The following is a 22,126-nucleotide window of genomic DNA, read 5'->3' on the forward strand; positions in this document are numbered from 1 at the left end:
GAAAAACAGCAGGTTTTTTCATTCTAGAATTGGAGAAAGAAATAACAGCATTCAAACTTGATTTAAGTTTTCAGTTGGGTAGGTCCTAAAAATGTTGCCTGTCTTCCTGAAAATCTTAGAAGTGAATCTCTTTTGTTTCCAATGGAGACTTTGCTTGAATGAAAAATTTAGACTGGTTGTCTTAAACACTTTGGGCAGACTTCTTTTGCATCTTTTGGGGAGCTTGTGTGCCCAGCTGCTGGAATCCCAAGCAGGCCCTCTGCCAAGGGTGAGCTCAACAGAAAAAGAATTGCAATTAATTTTTTTCCCTTCTTCTCTCTTCTGGCTTCTCCCTTTTTTTTTTCCTGTAAGCACTGTTGGGTGTAGAAGCACTCAGTTGAATGTAATAGAGATACAGGTGATGAGAAAGGGAGTCATCCTAGTGACAAAAAATGTTTAATACGGCAAAACCGAGACCTAATTCTCCTTGCACAATCCCTGTGCTGTGAGGCAGTTGTAGGGTCAGGGACAGGTGTGAAGCCATGATATGGTCCCGTGGTGGGAAATAAATGTTTGGTTCTCAAAGGCCAATTAATTTAAAATTGAGAAACTGTTGGACTCACTGCTTATGGCAGAGTTATAATTTGCTTTGCTTTCTCTGAAAGCCAATAATTTCTCTGACGTCAGGGAGGATTAAAAACCTGTATTCACAATTATGCTTAAGAAATGCAATATTTTGTCCTTTGGCCAAAACCTAGAGGTCTCTAATGAGGGCTAAAGTGTAACATCTGCCCAAGGCCAACTCTTCAGAAGCAACATCATCCACAGCAACATTTCGTGTCCAAAACATTTGCTACTGGCCATTGGCAGAGAAACGACACCTACCTGTACTCTTGTTTTTTAATTGCTTATTAAATTAGTCTAAATAAAGGATCAGAGAAAAACTAGTAGAGTGAACACTAATGCTGGTGGCAGATTTCAGTCAGTAGCTGACCTTGTGAGAAGGAGTCATAGCTTGCAGTGCCCGTATGATACCAATGAGTTGGGGCTGTTTAGTTGGGCAGTGCCATCACTTGATTATTCTGTGAGAAATTTCAGGAATACAGCTGCTTTATGAGCCTGACTTCTATGATGATAAATTTCCAAAAGCAAAAATGTGAATTTAAATTATTCGTATTCATGTGAGCGTGGTAGAGATTTTTGGAATTGCTGCGGCAAGTTATGGATGATGCATGAAATGAAAAAATCCCTGCCCAGTGCACAAGGAATACAAAAAGGGTTCTGCAGCCAGCACTGTGCTGCACTGTGCTACGGGTTGTGTGCTCTCTGAGGAGAGGGGTTTGTATTTTTTGAAAACCTCCCAGCCTTCACCACATGCACAAAAGTAAACAAAAGACAAAATGAAAGAAGAAAAAAAGAGATATACCCCCTGACACCCAGGAGCACCCAGGCACTTTGCTTCCTTCAGATGCTCATAAATGCATATCTCTGTGTTGCAGAAAGAATGGGGCAAAACCTCTCCCAGGTCTGTCTTGCATATCTCTCCCTGGCCCAAGGATGGCATGAGACAAATAGAAAAAAAAAGTCATACCTGGGGTAACATGATCACATCCACAGTGCCTTACATGAAATAGTGATAATCTGTATTATACGTATGATATCTGTATGAGACAATGTCTCATGTGCTTTTAGCCTGAAGCTGATCATGGGTATCCATCCAAACAGTGGGTACCAAAAAAAAAAACCCTGAAAAATACCTGCAGATATTTTTTTCTAAATTTAATTCTAGCATTAGGGTTTTCCCAGTCTTCTAGTCTGCAGGAAACTAGAGTGATTGTTCTTTCTGGGACTGCACTCAGCATTACTGTCTTCCAGATCTGAATCTCCAGTTACTTATCTAAGTGATTAAACTCTTAAGTTAAATAGATTATATCTGCAAACACTGAATGTGATCTGACTTCATCTTCCAAATTTAATGTATTTTCTAATTGTCTAATGAACTCTTATATGTGTGCACGTATTCCTACCTGAATACTAGTATGTGCAATATATCCTTAACTCATTCCAGTCTGTTAAAGCATCTTCTGACATTCTTTAATATCTGCTGCATTGTGCTTATTCAATAATTTTTACACACTCTTAAGACATCTGTGTTTTCTGTTTCATACAGACCCTGTATGGGCCTTCCCATCCCACAGCTTCATACCTTACTGTGCTATAAAGAGATAGTGGGACCAGATGATCATTTTAGGTCCCTTTGGACTGGAACTATTCTAGTCTGTCCTGTTTTAGTGTGTGGCCACCACGACATCAAATAACATTTGATTTGGTTTTAGTGCTGGGTACTTGGTACAAATGATGTGTGTGGTGTTTGCTGTCTGTTCCTGGACGTCAATGTGTGTTTTCAGAACGTGCTAATTCTTTTCTAATCTTGCAATGCAGTTTGTTGAAAGCCTCCTGCTGTGTAAATAGATTAAGACATCTGACCAAAACCTCTGTTGTATCTTAACCTTTGCCTTCACTATACCTTTGTTTTCCAGTATTCTGTTTATTAAAATACTTTTAGGGGTTGTTTCCCCTCCCTCTCATATACTGAGCCTGGGATGACTCATTCAGGAAGAAGGGTCGCTGCCTTCTCAATATTCACACCTCTTTGCTGAACACAAGTGTGTGTTTCCATGCTTAGTGCAAACAGAGCTGGTCATTTCTCACCTAAGAACAAAAAGAATTAACAGGCCTCATTTTTGTTTTGTGGCCATTAATGGAAGTATCATCCTAGTCTTAAAACCCCAGGTTTCTCCTGAAACTAGAAGGGTACTTCTAGAACTTCTCCTGAGATAGAAGAGTACTGTTGAGATTTTAATGAATAGAAAAAACCACAATGTTACAGACACAAGAGTGTAGTCAGGCTGAAGTCCATGAGCAGTGAGCAGTAGCAAGCAGCTACCCATGTATTACATTCATAATTGATTGTACATTGTTCTTTTACTGCTTGCTAATGTTTTCTTTTAGAAAAAAAACCCAGATTTCATTAATTCTCCAAATGTTTAGGCCCTTTCACACAACTTTGCTTTGACCTGTCTTTTCCATCACAATGTTCTGTCTTAGTCCATCTGCTCAGGCTTCCTATCTCTGTGGATCAAGTTGCACTTCTCTGATTAATGATGCTGTCTGGCAATAGGTTTTATAGCCTGTTCTGGCACAGCATGCAGTAATGTGGTTCTATTAGCCCATGTAAAAGGTTTCTGAAGCTGTTACAGCAAGGCAGCCAGACCAGTAGGTCAAAAGCATCACCTCATCCCTATTGCACCATGATCTACCAAGTTTGCCAGCTTTAGACAACTTCTTTCCTTTCTCTGAAAACTCATAGCTTATGCTTCTCTTTTGGCTTTTTCAGGGTGAGGTTTCCTACCACTGTGTGTTGACTCGTGCTTCCTTGGAGATCAGCCTGCTGGGTATGGATGCATCATGGACAGAGAGACTTGTTTGCCATCTTTGGGGCTGGAAGTGGTGGGGAAGGGGCTGCCCTCACCTGTGTGGTGGCACCTCTCAGGTGTCTGTGGGGTGGGCTGGTGCAGTGCTGAGCCGTGCCTGTGGCTCGGTCTGCTCAGCCTGGCTCCAGTGCACAGACTCTGCTGTGTGTCTGGAGAGCTGGGCACCAACCCTCCACACTTGCTCTGCTCTGGCCAGGACCTACCAGCTGTGTCCAGATGTGAAGTGTTCATCTGGGCTCATTTGCTCCATGTTTGCTCTGTCATGTCTGTCACACGGGTTGTGTGACGCCAGGGAGGGCTCTGTGGTGTGGCACAGCCAGCACGTGTTGGCTCTGTGGCTGCTGCCTTCCTTCACATCCCTGTGCAAGCTCTATCCTCTCTTGGCACCTCCCAGAGTGTGCTGGGCCCAGCACTGCTGCTGGCAAAGCAGCCACGCCACAGCAGCACCACGTTGACATGGGTCTCCCCAATAAATGTGTCCCTATATTCATTAGCCTCTGTGCCCTGTAACTGCCTCCTTGAAAAAGGAAAAATATCTCCTGGAGGTGTCTGGGACCCATTTTCTGCATGAGTAAATTGTCTGTAGCTCTGCCCCACCACATGTGTCTCTGCATGGTTTGCACTGTGTTCTTAAAGTACTCAGAAATCTTGAGGATTATTTAGGAGAGCAGTCATCTCACAGCAATGCATTTTTTTAGGCTGATGAAAACCCCAGCCATGAAATAGTTAATTAAAAGTCCCCAATTAGAAACTGAATATATTTTGCAAAAAGTTACATTTGTTCTCAGTGAGAAGAAAAAAAAAAAATAAGCAATTCAAATCATTTTGAAGTTCCATTCCTTCATTCATTAGGAGACTTAGCTTGCAAAATCCTAATTAAAAAGAACATTTTGTGTTAATGAAAATGTTCTAATTTTTTACCTTATGAAGTTAGTTAATTTTTTTTCCATAGCATCCGGGAAAAAGAGGTCTTCTTAATGGCTTTGTTCGAGTTTATATTATTTGATTGCAAAATTTGTGAGACAAAAGAGAGCTAAACTCATTCTGTGGTGCCCTCCAGTTAACTGTTCAGTTGAAAAATGACCTTCATAACTAAGTCCCTTGCCTTTTCATCGATATCAAGGAGTTACAACTCTAACCTACAGTTGAGGAGGTGGCTTCAGTCTGGTAAACCATCAGAAATTGCATGAGCACCCCATGGAGTGCAGATATTTATAGATATCTAAGAGGACTGGAGATAACTAAATAATTTGAATCTGAATTCTCAAACAGCCTAGGGCTTTTCTGCTGGCTTTCAAATCCAGCATCCCCTTGCATGACTTTTAGTCATTAAAAGCAGAGGTTTATTTCAGTACCTAATAATTCTGCGTCAGACACAATAATATTGCGAGTCAGAGATCACAGGAGGTGCACACAGGTTCCTACCATGCTACAACAGCGAGAAAGGCAGCACTTTTTAGATGTCTTTAAATCAGCTGCACTATATATGAGGTTATGTTAACTGTGAAACACATTCATTTATGCAGCCTTAAGATTCCATGTGGAGCTCTCTGCTGGTGTAAATCAGGGTGAGTGTAAGTCAGTCGTGCTGAGCTGAGATATGCTCACAGACAGCCCGACCATTAAGGAATTTTGCACCTTTGGTTTTCTTGCCTTCATTTTGCCACTAATCTATCTCTGTAGGGGTGGATTTTAATATTCCAAATCTCTTCATAGGCAGAAACCGCTACAAAAATCTTTACATTCTTACAGAAATAGAGATCGGGAGTGCAAAAATATTTTGGACTTGCTCCAAGGACTGGAAAAATATTTATTGGACTATCAGGGAATGACAGAAGTGCATAGGAAGGAAGGGTCCTCCCAAGGTGGAACAGTCTCTCCTCCTAAATGGAGCACATCTGGTGAGAGCGGGTTCTTGAGAGCCGTGTCCAGCGGGGTTTTCACTGTCTCCAAGGACAGACACTCCACAGTGCCTCTGCACCACCTGCTCCTGCGGTTTCCACCTTGACAGTGACAAAGCTTGCCCACACATCCAGTCGGGTTTTCCCAAGTCATAGCTGGTGTCCATAGCCCCTTGTGTCATTGCTGGGCACTTCCAAGGAGAGGCTGACTCCGATTTTTTGTGCCATCTCGTTAGGTCGCTGTAGAGAAATAACATTTCTGTTTCACTTTCTCCTCTTTGAAATGAGCAAACCCAATTGCTTCAGCTGCTCCTCACCTGATGTTTTTCCAGCTCTCCCGCCATCCTGGTGGCCTCTGCTTTACTTGCTCCAATAAGTCAAGGTCTTTATTTTCGGTGCAGTGGAGCCCAGGACTGGACAGCAGACTCCAGGTACAGCCTTGACAGTGCTGAGGGAGGGGGCAATCATCACCTCCCTGCTCCTGCAGGCTGCATCCCTGCAGACACAGGCCAGTGCAGAGCTGGCTGCAAGTGCAGCCCTGTGGGCCACCAGATGTGTTGGCTGCGAGGAACACTGCTCACTCCTCTCTGTGGGCTGTCCACCAGGCCTTCAGCTAATTTTTCTGAAAAATGTATTCATTTCTATCCCTTTGGCCTGCACTGGTGCATGGGATTCTTCCATCCCAGCTGTAGGAATTCTTGGGGTTTGGTATTGATTCCAGTAAACTGTATCTTCTACTTGGAACTAAGAGCTATTGCTGGAGGTGCTTCTACTAAGGAGAGGCAAAAAGCTCTCTTCAGCCTTTCTGTCAGTGTTGAGAATCTCCTGATATTTAAGTGAGCACCTTTCTTCTATACTTTCTGCTTATTATTTGATTTTTCCTGGTACTTTAGTGGTCAGCTTTCCCCCACACCACTGGCTGTAAAAATGAAGTGCTGCACTGGAACTCTCAGATTTTCAAACAGGACATGCACTTCAATCTGTGGGTCAGAGCAGTACATCTGCAGATCAGGCTTCAGATGCAAAGTGTCAGGAAAGCACTGGAGACTCCTCTCCATCGACCTACACAGGGGAAGAATTACACTATAAAACTGAGACTCATTTAAAGTAATGATCAAATCTGAGGAAATGGCAATCTGTATGCAGACACTCCATAAGCTGAAAAAGAAGCTAAATTCATGGGTGAATTATTTGCTGCCAATTATTCTCTCAGCTCTAATATTGAGTTTTAAATATTTAGTTAGATCCAAGCTAGAATTTTGGTTTTCATTTAACATCATGACTGACTATATATATGTATGTATATACGAATATATGATTTCATTACATCTCCTTTGAAAGCACTTGAATAGTAACATGAATGACCTGCCTCCTTTTTGATGGGTTTTTGGACAAGGTGTAAGACTTTCCTCAGTGGGTTTGGTAGTTGTCTGAGTACCTCTTTGATCTGAAAGTGACCCTGCCGTGTTGAAATGTGGGCTTGGCTAACTTCATGGCAGGACTCTTGGAGAATTACAAGATGGCTGTAAAGATGCACTAACCCTTTTCAGGGCCTAAATTAAGCTTTAAATCAAAGCTAACTAGAATGCCACCAAAGCTTTTCCATTAAGACTGGCTTACACACCCTTGCACTGTGATGCAGAGAAAACATCATAAATTTTGAACCCAGACTGAAACCCTGAAGCTCTTGTCTTTACTTTCTAAGTTCATGAAATGCTTCTTCACTACCATTGAGCACGCCAGTGTTTGTGTGAATTGCTTTTTGAGTGTGAAGGCAGATGCTGACCTAGAAGCCAGTTGGTGCTGGACAATTATCACCAGAAACTGAATCTCAGTTCTAGTCCAGCATTTTAGTTATCAGTGCAGGAAGTGCCATCATTTTAAGGGAAAAAAACTTGCAAGCATTCAAGGAGTCACTTTCTGTTAGAATAAGCTCTTCTTTGTGATTGACGCACACACAGCGTGGCATCTCGAGGACGGGCCATCACAATCTATATACTGTTGTACCTAAAACAGCAAGGACTTCTGTGGTTTGTAAACCAAATAAGTGGAAAAAATAGAGGTTTTCTTTTTCTTCAGTCTATTTTCTTCTTCACTGAAGGCAGTGAGTGGTGTGGAGCTTCACAAGCAATGAAGTAAGACCAGTCGCTCTCCTGAACATAAAGGTTCTTCACCCAGAGGATGGTTGGACACTGAAAGAGGCTCCTCAGGGCAGTGGCCACAGCACCAAGCCTGACAGAGTTCAAGAAGTGTTTGGACAATGCTCTCAGGCACAGGGTGTGACTCCTGGGTATGGTCCTTTGCAGGGCCAGGAGCTGGACTCAATGATCCTTGTGAGTCCCTTCCAACTCAGTTTATTCTGTGATTCTGTGATAAGTTCTGCCTAGACAAAAATGAGGGCTTGAGCAGGGTGTGAGAAGGGAGGAAGGTTTACAGCTGTTAGCAGCCTGGGGCAGTATCTGCATGTGAACTTTGGCACTAGATCACAGTGGCTTTTTGGAATGAAACTGGTCAAGGAGCTGAGAAAGGAGTCAGAGCTGGCATTTGCAAGGGAAGGGAGAGGGACTGAGCCAGGCCCCTAAGCGAGACTGGGGAGGATAGGGCAGCACATCTGAGCTCTCTGCTCCCAGAGGATAAGGAGGCCTGACTCACTCATGAAAATGCTTATCAATAACTGCTCAGGCTGAGTTTTGATGCAGAATCTCCTGGAGCTCTATGCATTCCCATTCAGAAACGTGGGTGTTATAGCATCGTTGTGAAATGGTGACACAGTCCATCATACTGCCAATGGCAGGAGAGGAGAGAATTGCTAACGCTCCAAGGAACAGCTTGTCAGCTTGAGGGCCTTGTGTGTGCCAGCTGGATTCAAGTTCAAGTCTGGATTTGATCCACTAATGAAACATCCTCCAAATACTACTGGCTGAAGGTGGCAGACCTCTGGAGACCTGCAGGGTTGATTGGAAAGTTGACTCTCTTTTAACCATATGCTCGTGTGTGTGTCAGTTATGAAAATGAGTCAGATTTTCAAGTTTTCAATTAAAAAAAAAATTAGGAAAAGCATTGGCAAATAACTGCAATTTTCCCTCCCCATTGCCATCCCCTTACTGTAATGGAAGCGGTTTTGTTGATTTGAATGGGTTCTAGGGCTTTAATCCAATCTTGGCTTTGCCAAGGCCAATGTATTGCCCCCTGTGGCTCCTGCATGTGGTGAAATGTTTTAAGAGTGGAAGAATGTGACATTTTAAGAAAAAAAGCCGATGGAATCTATGAATTTTCTGAAAAGTCTGGGGTCAGTTCCTATGTGATGACAGTTCTGGGCTGAAGCAGACATAATACTTTTGCCTTCCAGCTGGGGGGAAAAGAAGGAGTTGCATTGAAGAGACATAGTTCAAAATCCACTACTCTGTCCCTAACGTAATACAGAAGTGTGTCTCAGCAGCAAGCTGGTTTCTGAGCTAGGGAATAGAGGAAGAGTTTTCCCCTGGAACTTACAGGGCGCTGAGAGTGTGCATTAGGTAGCCTCCAGACTTGCAAAAGAATGCACCCTTCCCACCCTCAGTTCTCCACTCTTTTCTCATGTAAATATTCAAGTAATTATTTTTTAGAGCTCTGAGAAACATTTATCAATTGCCTCTATCAGAACCTGTTCTATTAGCTGAGAAACTTTCTACCATTACAGCAGCTTTTCACCACTTTCTATTTCATTAGCATTCATTTTCTTTAGACATATGACAGACTACCCACTGGAAATGTAGGCATCTGGGAACATAAAGCTAAAAGCTGAGGTTTGCTTCAGTGCTTGCCAGCCCACAGAATGTTATTACCTAACCTACCTTTACCTAAATCACAGAAAAATGACAAACCTTTTGATGCATGTAAAAAAAACCCGAAACAGAGTTAAACTGCAAGCTTGACTGATGCAAACTGACATAAAGCATCACAATGGCGCGCATCAGAGACAGATGTTTTCTCCAACTCCAGTTTAGTTGTATTTTTGCAGAATGCACTACTGATTGGTTAAATGTAGCTCTTGTAAAAAGATTTGGGTCTGGAGTTCAAGCTCAAATCTCCACGAGTAATGGGTGAGCTGATGGCATTATTCTCACAGGTGGAAATGGGGAATGCAAATTTTAGGAGCAGCACATCTGTTCTCTTGGCTGATCGGGTATGAGTTCTACAGGAATGACCACATTATTGGTGTCATAACTGGAGAGACACAAATCAACAGGGCTGTGTGTGCTACAGTTGAGGAATTTGGAAATCTGAGCTGGAGATTCACACAGATCTGGCTTCTGCTGACGGAAAGCCTGTTATAATGTTACAAAGAACTAAAAAGTTTCTCAGATGAAGGGCTGTGGTGGGAGGCAGTCTTGGTCCCACTGTCAGATAATGCAAAAGGAAAGAGCTTTGGTGTGGTTTTGGTAGAAAGTGTCCCAAGCAAGAGTGAGATACATTCCTATATCTGAGTGACTCAAGTGGCTCTTGCTTCCTGGGCAAGAAATCCACATGAAAGGAAGTCAGTAAGTCATTAGTTGATTTTTGGAAGAGAACCACACAGATTGCTTTTGTTCATGCTGTTCATCAAACAATTAATCAGTCTGGGGACTTTTTGTGATAATGTCTTGCTACCTAAGTAGGCAAAGGATGAGAAGAAAGACAGCACTGTGACTGACCCCAAATCGCTGTCAGTAAGGTTGAGATTTCAAGCTGGCTGGCTAGATGGATGAAATGTCCTGTCCCCATGCTGCTCCATTAGCAGGGATATATGGACATCCCTTGTGGTCAGTTGTCAGTTCTTCTGACTTTCTTTCTCTTGCAAAAACCCAGATGGGAAACAAAAGTAGAAGTGGCAGAGTCTCATATTAACCTGAAGTCTTCTGTTCAGTGACATGTTACAGGCTGTCAAGAGGGTGTCATTTGTCAGCTGTGCACCCTGGACATTCCCTCTCACACACGAGTGGAATAGGCCTGAATGCAAACACTTCAGAAACCCTCTGAGAAGTCAGTCTTGGATGCATTTTGTTTTTAACACCTTGCTCTGATGAAGTACAGGGACATTCAGAGTGTAGTGTCTGATATCAGCTCCTTAGGACAGCAATCCAGCACCACACCCTGGATCTAAAACATGCCTATGCAAAGTTATTAACCCAAAAGCTGGTAATTTGTCAATGGTTTAATACACCTGCAGTGATGTCCCAGACACTTCTTTAGCACATGCTTTTTTTGATAGTTCTTATAATTAACACCCAGTTTTACTTACCCAATAAATGTGTCTATTCATCAGAACTTCAGACATGACATTTTCACAAAGACACACTCCCAGAACTTTATGATACTACATTGCATAGAGTGTTTTACTTTTTCAGTTGTTGGCATATTCTTTTGTCCACAGCTTTGTTGTTGTCCTACATGATGCATTCAGGTGATTTATTCCTGTCCACAAAGAGAACTGTAGCTCCTATGAGCAACTTTTCAGCATCCCATGGCAGGACACTGCCTACCTCTTTTATCCAGCCCTATCCATGGATGACCAGCCTCTCTTGCAGAGAGCTCTAAGCTTGTTAAAACCCTGTGAATACTAATGGATGTGTTAGCTGGTGCTATACTCAGCTTTCTGATGGAAATCTAAACCCATTTCCTGTTTAGTTTTGCATGGCATACTGAAGGAAAAAGTATCCCCAAGTTCTTTTTGTCTTAATTGTATCCCTTCAGCTGGCTAGCATTTTATTCTGCAAATTCTCAAGCTGTCATTTGCTGTATGCAGATACATCAGTATCTTGTTTCAGGTAGCCCTAGACCAAATAAATTTAACTTAATTAGCATTAGAACTTCTAATTCAGGAGACTACATCAAACACTTGAATCTGTTCTTATTCAGGAAAGCAGAGATGATTTACCAAATGATAAAAGGAAGCATGTGCTCTTATAACAGGACACTCTTTCTTGAACTGGGCCTGATAAAGTATCTTTTCACATGTTGTTGTACCCATGATAAACCTGAATTTTGTACATAGTGTAACATCATTTTCAGGATAAGAAGATCTCTTTTTAATCTCTTTCTAATTCTGTATCTGAAAAATGGCTTTATTAACCTCTTGTTACTAAGGAATAATAATTGTGTGGTCTGTTGCTCTTCTGCAGAGGTGAGATAACCTCTGAAGAAATGCAATGTGCTAGACAGAACGATGGAAGTCTGGTTTTAACTATTCATCTAATAGTTTTTGGACACCTGTATTTAAACCACTGTATATGATGTGTTCCTCATAGGGTCGTTTAGACATGATTTGTGATATTAAACCATTTTGGACACCTTTGTCAGACTTTACATTTGCACAAAATATCACCTGTCCAGAGAGCTTCTTTATCCCAAGTCCCAAGCAATGCAGCGAAATCTGAACATCAGAGCCATTAAAATCTGTAGAATGTGACTATATAGCAAAAGGGTCAAATATAAAATACCCACAAGAAGATGTGGAAGAATATTCCCTTACCTGATGTCTGGGGCACTCCCATTACTGGAAAACTAAAATGGCAGAGAAATTCAATGGCAATATAGTCAAAGTAATGTTCACTGGAAAATGGGAGCCCTGACAATATCTACACAGCAAACTGCCTTAGATTAAGCAAGGGCAAATGAGTTTTTACTACTCAGAAGAAATATTGTGGAATTGCAGTGATTAGCTCTCTAAAAATAGCTAGTTATTGCTCAGCAGCAGCTGGGAAAGCAAGGAGAATTTTCCGAATTATTAAGCAAAGAGGGAAAAAACAGAGGAGAAAATATTTATTCCACCACATAAATTAGTGGCATGGCCATGTTTTAAGGGTAGTTTTCCTCACCCATCCCGAAGGGATGGGAGCAGGAGCCGGCGGCGCACGTGTGGCCCTCATCGAGCCGCTCCCGTGTTCCACACGCGCCCTTATGGACACAGCACTGGCAAAGGGCTGCCCCACGGGGCCTGCAGATTGTGGTGAGCTCTGCTGCTCAGAAATCATGTGAGATGTCTCCAGAGAGCAGCTCGATGGCGTCAGTGCGGGGGTGGCGTTGGGCCTTCGTGCAGGAACAACCTCGCGGCCTCCGCAGCTTCCTCAGAGCGTCCCCTGGGCTGGGCCCCTGCCCCTGGGGATGGCAGCAGCTCCACCGCCTGCAAGAATTCAGTGGGAAATGGAGAGGCACGGCCTTGCACAGGGGCACCACGCCTTCCATCAGTTGGTCCCAGAGACACAGTGACCATCCCTATGGATGCCATAGTGTCAGGAGATGATCTGCTGTAAATACTTCCTTCCCTGCAGGGCCAAGACTGTCTCACTCAGAGACCCATTCACTCATTTCATATCCTAACCCTCCATTTTGAGCAGGAATGAGGCCCGAACAGGCTGCAGGCTTGTTTAAAAATACTTGGCCTGGATTTAAGGTCTGGCTCAGAAAGGTGTTTGAATTTTTGGTTTTAAGAAACTGAGATGGCATAACATAATTCTGGTATCATTTCCTAAGAGCTGGCCACCATGAGAGAGAGGATGCTGTGTTAATTGGATTTGCTGTTTGATCTAACATGGCAGTTCTTCTGCCTTTAGCAACAAAGGAGGAATCAGCTTCTTAGATTTCCACTGCATGTTTATACAGCCCATTGACATTTTCTTCATCATCCGCTGTCCCATGATTTTGTTTCAAAAGAAGGGCAGGGCTGTGGTTACAGATATGCAGGAATCTGTACATCTGTGATCTCTCAGAAGGTTTATGATGTCATGTGGCAGTGTGTGGCTTCGGTTCAGTCATCTGTGTCTTGACCCAGTCCCTGAAAAATTGATGGGAGTCTTCTCTGTGATATGAAAAAGCCCAGCTCTTTGGCCTGCTTCAAAGCAGTGGGAGTTATTCCATCCGTCTCAAATGTGGCCTGCAACTTCAAACTGGGTAATGGTAGATCTTAAACACTTTGCAATGATGCTGTGAGGCTTAATTAATTGAAAGGAATTAATGGAAAGGCATTTAAATGGAAGGGGAGACATAAGAGAATAATTTGATTGTGTGGAAGTATCTTTTAGTGCAATTTTGAACTAAAAGGGTATGAAATGCATTCATGCTCCTGAAAAATGCTGAAGGGTTAAAATGACCTAATTCAACATCAACTAATATGCTCCAATATACATTAAAGCAAGTAGATTATTTTTTAAACAGTGCTATCCTGCTAAGTGATGCACTGTGCTCAATGATAGACTGGTTAAAGCTGTAAATGTCATTGTTAAAATGAGTGTCTTTAACAGCTAATATCTATTAAAATGAAGCACTTAGGCACCAGAAAAGACAGTTTTAAACTGTTAGGTTCCCTAAATTATTTTTGTACAATCAAAATGAGACTCTTAGGGATTAGGTGGCAGATTGGGTTAACATATTACTTTTCTGGATGAAAGATGTACCATCAAATCTTAGTTAAAAATACAAACGAGCTGGGACTGCTATTCTTCAGGTGATCTTCAGGTGATTCTTCAGGTGATGAGCATGTGTGTTTCTAAAAAAGATTTTAATGCAATTGATTGTGATTTGCAGTAGAAGTAGATAAGGACTTTGCCTGCTGCAACCATGATTTGAGAAATGGTAGATTACGGCTTGGATTCACAATTTGAGCTGACTCCGTTTTCTTACAACAGCATTTTGATACACACCTACAGCAGGGGTTGTAAAGAGTTAAACTCAGAATGGGAGAAAAATGCTTTTCAAGGCAAGCATGTTCATGTAGTAAAAATGAGGAATAAGTAGGTGCCCACCAGTACATGTAGGTGCAGAGGGAAAGTGTAAAGAAGCAGGTTGCAGTATATTTGAATTGAAACTCTCCAGCTGGCTTGTCACCACATGTTTGCAGAAACTCATCTGAAACTGCAGATTGGACCCCAGGTCTGTGTGTAACCTGGTACCTGAAAAGTTGTGCATTTATCTTAAAAAGCAGAGATGTTACTACTTCTTTTTCCTTTCTTCTCTGTTATTAAGTCCCCACAGGTGAGGAATGCAGTCCCCAGCATTTGTTCTCCCTCATGAAGATGAGGGAATACTTCGTATATATTTCCTCCTTGAGTAACTTCTTAGCTCACAAGACCCCAAAAAGCTTACCTTGAGACACACCAACTGTTAAGAACTTTATGGAAAGCTTTTCTGCATGGGTTGATCACAAATCCTTAAACCATTTCATGGATGTGATGTGATATGTTGCAGGACCAATCCTTCAGTGCACCCATTTTTTTTTTGTATTGTAATCTTCCTCTTTTGGTGTGTGTATCAGGCTACTGCCATTTTGTCTTTTGGTACAGATAGAGTTTATCACAAACAAACAAACAAACAAACAAACAAAAAGGTGTTCTGCTTCATTGCCATAAAAAATTCTTTGTTTTCATTAATTCTTTGTTTTAGTGAGGTTTTTTTGTGTTCAAAACCAACCTAAAGACAACTTATTTTGTTCTGTAGAACCTTTGCAAAGGATGAGTGATAGCACACAACTGGTGTCCTGCTCTTTCCAACAGCAACTCTTTGTCTCCCAATGCTGTACACACATGTTAAGAGAAGTTATTCTTGTTTTGAAATGAAGGGATCCAGAATTTTCTTTTGTGCATCTTTGTCCCTAGGATTGTGTTGGTGCCAGCAATATGATGAGTAGGTAACATCTTGACATGCAGAACCAGATTTTAGAGAAGAGCAGCAAGTAATGGCAAGGTCAGCTTAACCAAAATTAGTTCTAACTCTTGTTTTCCATAAAAATCTCATTTATAACCTCCTTAAAGAGCCATGTGCCAGATGATGGGCAACTGCCTTGTTGTGTTCTGCCAAAGACCAGTGCAGTGTGGCTCTGATGTTCTTTGAATGAAACTCTGCTGAAAGGAAGGAATCCAACCTTCCACAGAGACTCTTCATAGGGAAAAAACTAGACAATATACAAACCAAGAAATTTCTGCCACAGAGCTGTTAAATATAGTTAACTGGTTACTATTTCATAGTAAAAATGCATTATTTCAGCGAAATGTGACAAAGCATTGGGGCAACTCACAGCACTGTTGCTCTTTTTTTCTGGCATGGGGAAGCTGGAGAATACAAAATGTCAGGTTGTGTCTTTCCATGCACAGAAAGACAAGGTTGTTTGCAGAATTAAAAATAACTGCCAGCATAGCAGTGGCACTTCTGAGTATCTCCATACAAATGAACATAGTGACAGTGTATTACGCTAATTTAAATTGTAAGAATAAATTATTTTCCTATAAATACTGCATCAAATGATACATTTAGACACAACTTGGCAGTATCTTAGAGTATCTGAATAAGTGGCAGCCCACATTGCAGTTTCTTTTAAGCACCCATTTTAGTATGTCAGAATAAGTTTTCTGGCTAATATAAAATTATTTGTATTTCACATCCTTAACTGATGCTTTTAATTACTCTTCATATAGTTTAATAGTTTTCATATAGAAAACTGCTTTCTGTGCAATAAGCTGAATCTCCAATCTGCAGCAAAACTTGCTTGAGTCAGGTTTTTGCCAGGCTCTGTGTATCAGCCCCAAATACTAAATTATGTTGGCACTCTTACAGTAATCAAGGGAATAATTGTGAAGGAGAAGTTTGTTGTAAGAAAACCACATTAGGAGGGGAAAACAGCATCTCTTAAGAGAAATATTTAGCATGAACTAATCTTCTTGGTCTTTGTCCTTCTACAGTAAGTACTGTTTAAACATGGAGTATAATTACTTAAAATGTACTGTAGTTTATCCTGTGTAGATTAGTCTTCTACTTTATTAGAATCCTAAAAGGCCAGTATTCAAAGAATAAGCAAATTAAAGCTCTGTCTTGCTGTTTACAGTGCTGGGGTCAGATCACTGATATCTACCAGCTTTCATGTGAAGCAGCCATGAACCCCATTTAGTTAATCCAAGAGTTAATGTCTATTTAAATTTACAAGAGTTTTTTCAGTGCCTCTTGTGGTTGCTCATCAGGCTGCTGCAGAGTCAGGTATCTCCCCTGTCCCAGCTCCCTTTACTCACCAAAAAATCCCCATTGGACTTCATCAGGAACAGGACTGCTCCTGCTGAACCATCACAGTACTGGCTGGGTGTCCTGTCCTGTTTTATGATATTGCACTTCCAGTGGGAGTTCAAGTTGCTTTAGGCCTTCTGCACAGTGATGAGGCCAAAATTGCTCTCCTGAAGCAGTACAATAGAGGGCTGATAGCATTTGAGTGCTGTGGAGGGGCTTGACAGGCTGGAGCCCACAGGAATTTGTGTGAATGACTTTGTTTCTGCTTCCTTCCCAGAGGTTCCCAACACCTTCTTTTCACTGGCATGTCATAGGTATTTCCTCCCTCTCCTGTTACTTCTCCATGGCAAACAGACTCAACTCACCCTATCTTAGGGTGAAAAATGTTGTTTTAAAGTGAGTTTTTTCCCACAGAGCTAGGATTATCCTTAGGTCCTGCTGGTATCAGAGCATAAAATTCCCCTCCTTGCTAAGATGTGTGAGGCCCTTCAGGCTGTCTCATATGGCTTTTCTGCCAACCATTGCATTCAATCTGAGCTGGGAGGTGTCCAGGCACTCCACTGTTGTCAGCCTTTTGGGATTTTTTTCCCAGGGCTGTAATGGAGTTTGGGGAGAGGTTCTAGAACTCCAGGTCTTGGAAACAAGAGATTTCATGAAAGACTTTGCTTGAAAGTATGAATAAATAAAAGTGACCAAGGAGCTCAGAAGACAGAAACTAAAGGGAGAAAGCTGCTGTGTTACTATTATTTCAAAATACGATAATTTTAAAGGAAATTTAATGGGTTTGTTTTTTGGTTTTTTTTTGTAGAATCTTGTGTGACTATTTTGGACCATGTATGGTTGGTGGGACTGTATTTTGAAAAATCCAGAACTATTCAGATGATTACATGAATTAATTTCAGCTGCTATGTGCAAAACCCCTTCCTGCTCAGGCTTTTTCACAATATTGGTATTACCTCTTATTCTTGTCCAGGCCAAATATACAATGAAATGGCCTTTGTTTCTTTATTGCAATGCTTAAACTTCCTGTCCAATCCAAAGGAGTACAGGAAAATAAACAAACAAAAAAGGGATCAAATTTAAATGCACAGCATGCTTGCAGCTTTGGGTCTGCTGTCTCTGCATTGCACTTTTAAATGTAAAAAGCATAATTCCTGCCCAGATGGGGGGTATGGCCAAGAGGGGAACCAAGACAGGGATACTCTGCTTTCTATCTCCTGCAGAGATTTTATTGCATGTTTGTTCTTTCATTGTTGTTTTCTTTAGTCTAAAATAAAGATAAACTAGACAGAAAGCAAAGTGGCCAGGCGCCACTGCACAATTATAATTAATTCACTGTTAATGTTTCAGACATTGTAACAGAACACATTGGAATTGCTGGGGCGGGGTGAGATTAGTTTGAGCTCTTCATGTACAAACTACAGGAGAGTCACATTAAATACCCACTCTAATTAATGTTTTCAGAATGAGCACCAAAGGGAATAGCATGGCCTGCCACTGACAGAAAAGTTGGTTTGTACTTCTGCTTCCCAAGTTCCTGCTGTGCTCTCACCTCTAAAGGTGAGGATTTGAGGATGTATTGTGCAATGACCTCAGAGCAGAATGTGCACAGCCCATTCCTAAACATTGCTTCACCATATATTATAGGATCACCTTGGAAAAGAATGATGCAGCTAAGCTCAGAGTCAAATCTGGGTATCTGCAGACATAGGAACATTCCTGATCTGATCTGATCTGGTCGGCAGAAGTTGTGGAAATCAAAGGCTTCATTTTGTCAAGAGCAAAATGGCTCAAGAACCCAAAAGACCAGGTTCTGCAGTGTTTTCACACAAATTGTGGAAAGGAACGCTGGTTTCTTCCCAAAATGTGGAAATATCCAGTATCTATTAAACTGAAGAGCATTGAATGTAGAGATCTCAACATTTATACTATTTTAACAGCTAGAGGAATGAAGTAGGTTTTGTACCTCCAAAAACATCTCTGTTCATAACTTTTTCTGCTGCCAGTATTCTCTGTGGGAGGGGAAAGCCGTGATAATTGTGATAAATAATGAGATGTGGTATTTATTACAAACCTTCTTAATTTTAAGTAAGTCTTCCTGTGGGTATTGAGTCAGATTGTTCAGGCCGAGCTTCCACAACTGTTTCTCTCCAATTCTTTGTATTTAAGCTCTGTGTCTGAGGTGTAAAAGAGCCCTTTGTGTGTTGAGTCTGGAGGCAGCTGAAAGTGTGCCTCTGCTGGCTGGGTGTTGACATTGAATATAGTTTATACTGTATCATCATTCATGCAATGTGACAAAACCCACATTAAATTTCTGGTGAAACCTGGTCTGCTGTAGAACATTATTAGAGTACCTATTAGTAGTACATTTTTCACCATGGATGTAGCCTGAAAATCCTAATTTATGACCATCTGGTCTTCAGTCAAGAACAGCCCATATGAACAAAATGCAGCTTCCCTAGGTCAGCTAATAGATCTGTGCTGTGACTTAAAGAAGAGGACACAGTCCTCTGTAAAAAGCCATGAACACCTCCAAGGGAACTTGGAGAGGAGGGGGGTGCCCTTCCCCAGCCCCTCGTACAACACAGCCAGCAGGGCCAGTCATTGTATCTGTTTATTCATTGGTGTTTGGTAATGGTAACGCTCATTTCATTTAGGATTTGATTTGTTTACGAACTAATAAATATGATTTATAAAAAGTGCGTGTGGTTCACTAATTACTGCACATATGGCGTTTTCATTTTGTAAAACTGGCATTTGCTTTCTATTATGATTATGTCTCCGTTCACCAGTGCTAATTAGTTTGATTAGACAGATAACTTTAACCATTATTAGGACTAGATTGGGGGAACTTTGCATGCAGGGGAATGCAGGGAGGAAGGGTTCATCACCAGAGAAGATAGGTCAGCAACACAGAGATTGTTCCTCATTAAATATTTTAAAATTAGTTTTTGTTTTGTTTTCCACATAGAAGAACTGAGAAGCATTCACATTTAGCTACTTACAAAAATCCAATTAAACACAGTTGTTTAGCATGAATTTGTTAATCAGAGTTAATCTTTCCAATGAATGCATAATTTGGAATCTGTGTCTAAAATGTTCATTTAAGGATAAGCATATTACAGACGAATAAAATATAAAATGAGATTCTCTTCCTTGGAATTGACTCTCAATATGGAGCAATATTGACTGTTTTGTGCTGATTCTCCTGCACGCTGAGGGACAGAAGTGAAATTGGATAAAGACTAAGAAATGCCACATGAAAATCAATGCCACCTGGGGTGGGCCATGTTTTTCCCAAGAGCCTCTGAAAACTGTTGAATAGTGTCATCCGAACCCTTCAGAATGCAAAAAGAGAAACACCTATTAATTATCCATTTCAGGAGAAAAATAATTATTCAGAGCTGCAGAAATTTCATATTCTTTTATTTCTCCAAGTGGATCCTCTATCCTAAAAATGAGAGGCGAGTTTTCTTCACCAATACATTAGAAATTATCTTAGTGCACGAAGAGAGTAGGATGTGAAATGCCTCCTTTAGAAAGGACGCTGATACTCAAATTAGGTAACTGTGGATGCTTGTTTCTTTAGGGTGGCCACTCATTTGACTTTGGATGAATCCCCCCTCCCCAGCATTCATCCAGTTTCTGGGTAATTAATTGGTTTGGTAGGAGAATGAGGATGGTGCCCTGCCATGGTTCCGCAGTCCTGCTGCATCTACTGGGTCTCTCCTCGCTGTGCTCATGTGCCAGTGCCATTTGTGAGTGGCCCCTTTTGTTTTTTTTCGCCTTGAAAGAGATTTATAAGGGAGCAGAAAAGTTCTTTCCCATCTGAAGAGAATTGTGGGACTATTGAAAAAGACATCAATCTGCTATTGAAGGGCGAACACATAGAGAAGCAGTAAAGTAGATTGTTGCGGTATTTACTCTCTCCTTGGCTCTTCTGGAGGATGCCTCCTGCCATGCCTTTCAAAGAAAACCCCAGACAATTTAAATGTCAAAGTCTCAAATTTCAACATGCATCATTATTGTTGGAAGCATTTGCTCCAGGAAAAGTTTCAAAATTGCCATTTCAGTATCTTAAAAGAATGTGAACAGGATGGCCAGATTCTGAGATGGTATAAATTGGCAGAGGTTCGTTATTTCAATGTGGTTATCCTGTTTTACACCAACTGAAAATCTGGCCCTGGAGAAATGAATATTTATGCCATGCCAGAGAGGTTTGAAACCCCTTTTTAAAAAATGAGAATGAATAAAGAAAGAGCTGGATATGCTCTGTGCTGATGAACCCAAAGCCAAATATGACCTCCCCTTGACCTTTTATGCATTTAAGTTGAAAAAGGCCATTTTGATACATTCCACTGGAGCTTAAAATGCCTATATTTCAATTCCAAAGGTCAAGCTCTCTTCTCTGTGTACTGTATGACCCAGCCTTGGCTGCCCCTATTGATGTTGCCTGACTGCACTACTTATTTTCCATTGACTGTTTACTGTTTTTCTAGTTAATGTAAGTGAAAGATAATTCAAATGATTTTGAGCTCTGTGTCAGTTCTGATTCTGATTATGTCCCCTGTGCTTGGTGCAGCGTTAGTGGCTCCAAACTCATTAAGTCTCCAGGAAATTTCAGATTACTGTGTTAACTGTACCTTCATCAATGTATTTGTCTTTGATTTATCTATTTATAAAGTCTACTCAAGCATTTTTGAAGTTTTCTTTTATCATTATGTCCAATATCACTGAAATAAGTAATTTTTCTTCACCCCTGATTTCTTTGCCCTTTTGAGGGTTTTGGATATATATTTTTTTTTATTTTTTTTTCAAATTCCCAAAGTGAAAGGGAACTATTTCCAGGAAATGATGTTTCATGCATGTTTTAAAGTAAGTTTCCATGTCTTCAGTGGATGTAAGCACATCCCCACTGGGATACAGGGACAGAACTGGCACTGTTTCAAATTTTCCTGAAACTTTGCATCACTGGAGCTATGTCAGTTTACACCATCAATGGCCTGGTCCAAATTAAAAAGGTAGTCAGACTTGTGGGGCTAACAAGTCACACATCTGCCTACCTTCCTCTGGACTTGAAACAGCCATTATACTGGATGGTTCCCAAAAAAGGGTATAAATGCTGTCCCATGAAGCAGGCTGACAGGCCTTGATAATAATTTCTTTAGATAGAATCACAAAGTAATCGTCATCTCTAATAATCTCTCCAATTACTTTATAGAATAATAGTTTATTACAAAATCTGTTTTAGCACACTGTCTATTTTTATCTCCTCCCCTTGAAAATGAAGTCAAACACATGAGAACTGTAGAACATTTTTGCAAAACTAAGGGATTGCTCCTACCTAATAGCATAACCAGTCACAAGGATCTTTTAACAGGCATGTTGTAATTTCTGTCAGTTAACACAGCTTAGTGAATCAGTGGTGGTGAACACTTGCTAAGGGCCCTGACAGGGCTCAACTGCACAGTCCTCAACTAACCAGGACCAGATGTTCTTCTCCTACCCCTTGGCCATGTCTAGGTTTCCCTCCAGTGATCAAATGAGAAGGAATCCAGTCCAACTGGAAAGATAAGGCACAGCCTCCTTCCAGTGTGAGGAGAATTGATAAGGAGCAGATCAATACCTAATCCCCTTCAGTGGGCAGCAAGGCCCACCGTCTTAACAGTGGGACATCCCCTCCTTTTCTCCTTCTGCTAAATTGCAAAATTTCTGTAGTGGAAAGAGTGTAACACTGCAATTGGGTGT

General features: G+C 41.2%; 1 protein-coding gene and 1 long non-coding RNA gene across 4 annotated transcripts in view; one reads left to right on the forward strand and one right to left on the reverse strand.

Annotated features, from left to right (window-relative positions):
• Positions 1 to 22,126, forward strand: part of LOC111930550 (uncharacterized) — a 211,447-nt gene that overhangs the window by 150,067 nt on the left and 39,254 nt on the right. The window lies entirely within an intron of this gene.
• On the reverse strand, positions 5,252 to 13,149 carry LOC147652397 (uncharacterized). Its single transcript, XR_015287721.1, has 2 exons — positions 11,865 to 13,149; positions 5,252 to 6,436 (listed from the first exon to the last, which is right to left on the reverse strand). It is a non-coding gene; the product is annotated as an uncharacterized LOC147652397 (long non-coding RNA).

Source organism: Cyanistes caeruleus, chromosome 6 (assembly GCF_971803275.1).
Source record: "Cyanistes caeruleus chromosome 6, bCyaCae1.hap1.1, whole genome shotgun sequence".
NCBI lineage: Eukaryota > Metazoa > Chordata > Aves > Passeriformes > Paridae > Cyanistes > Cyanistes caeruleus.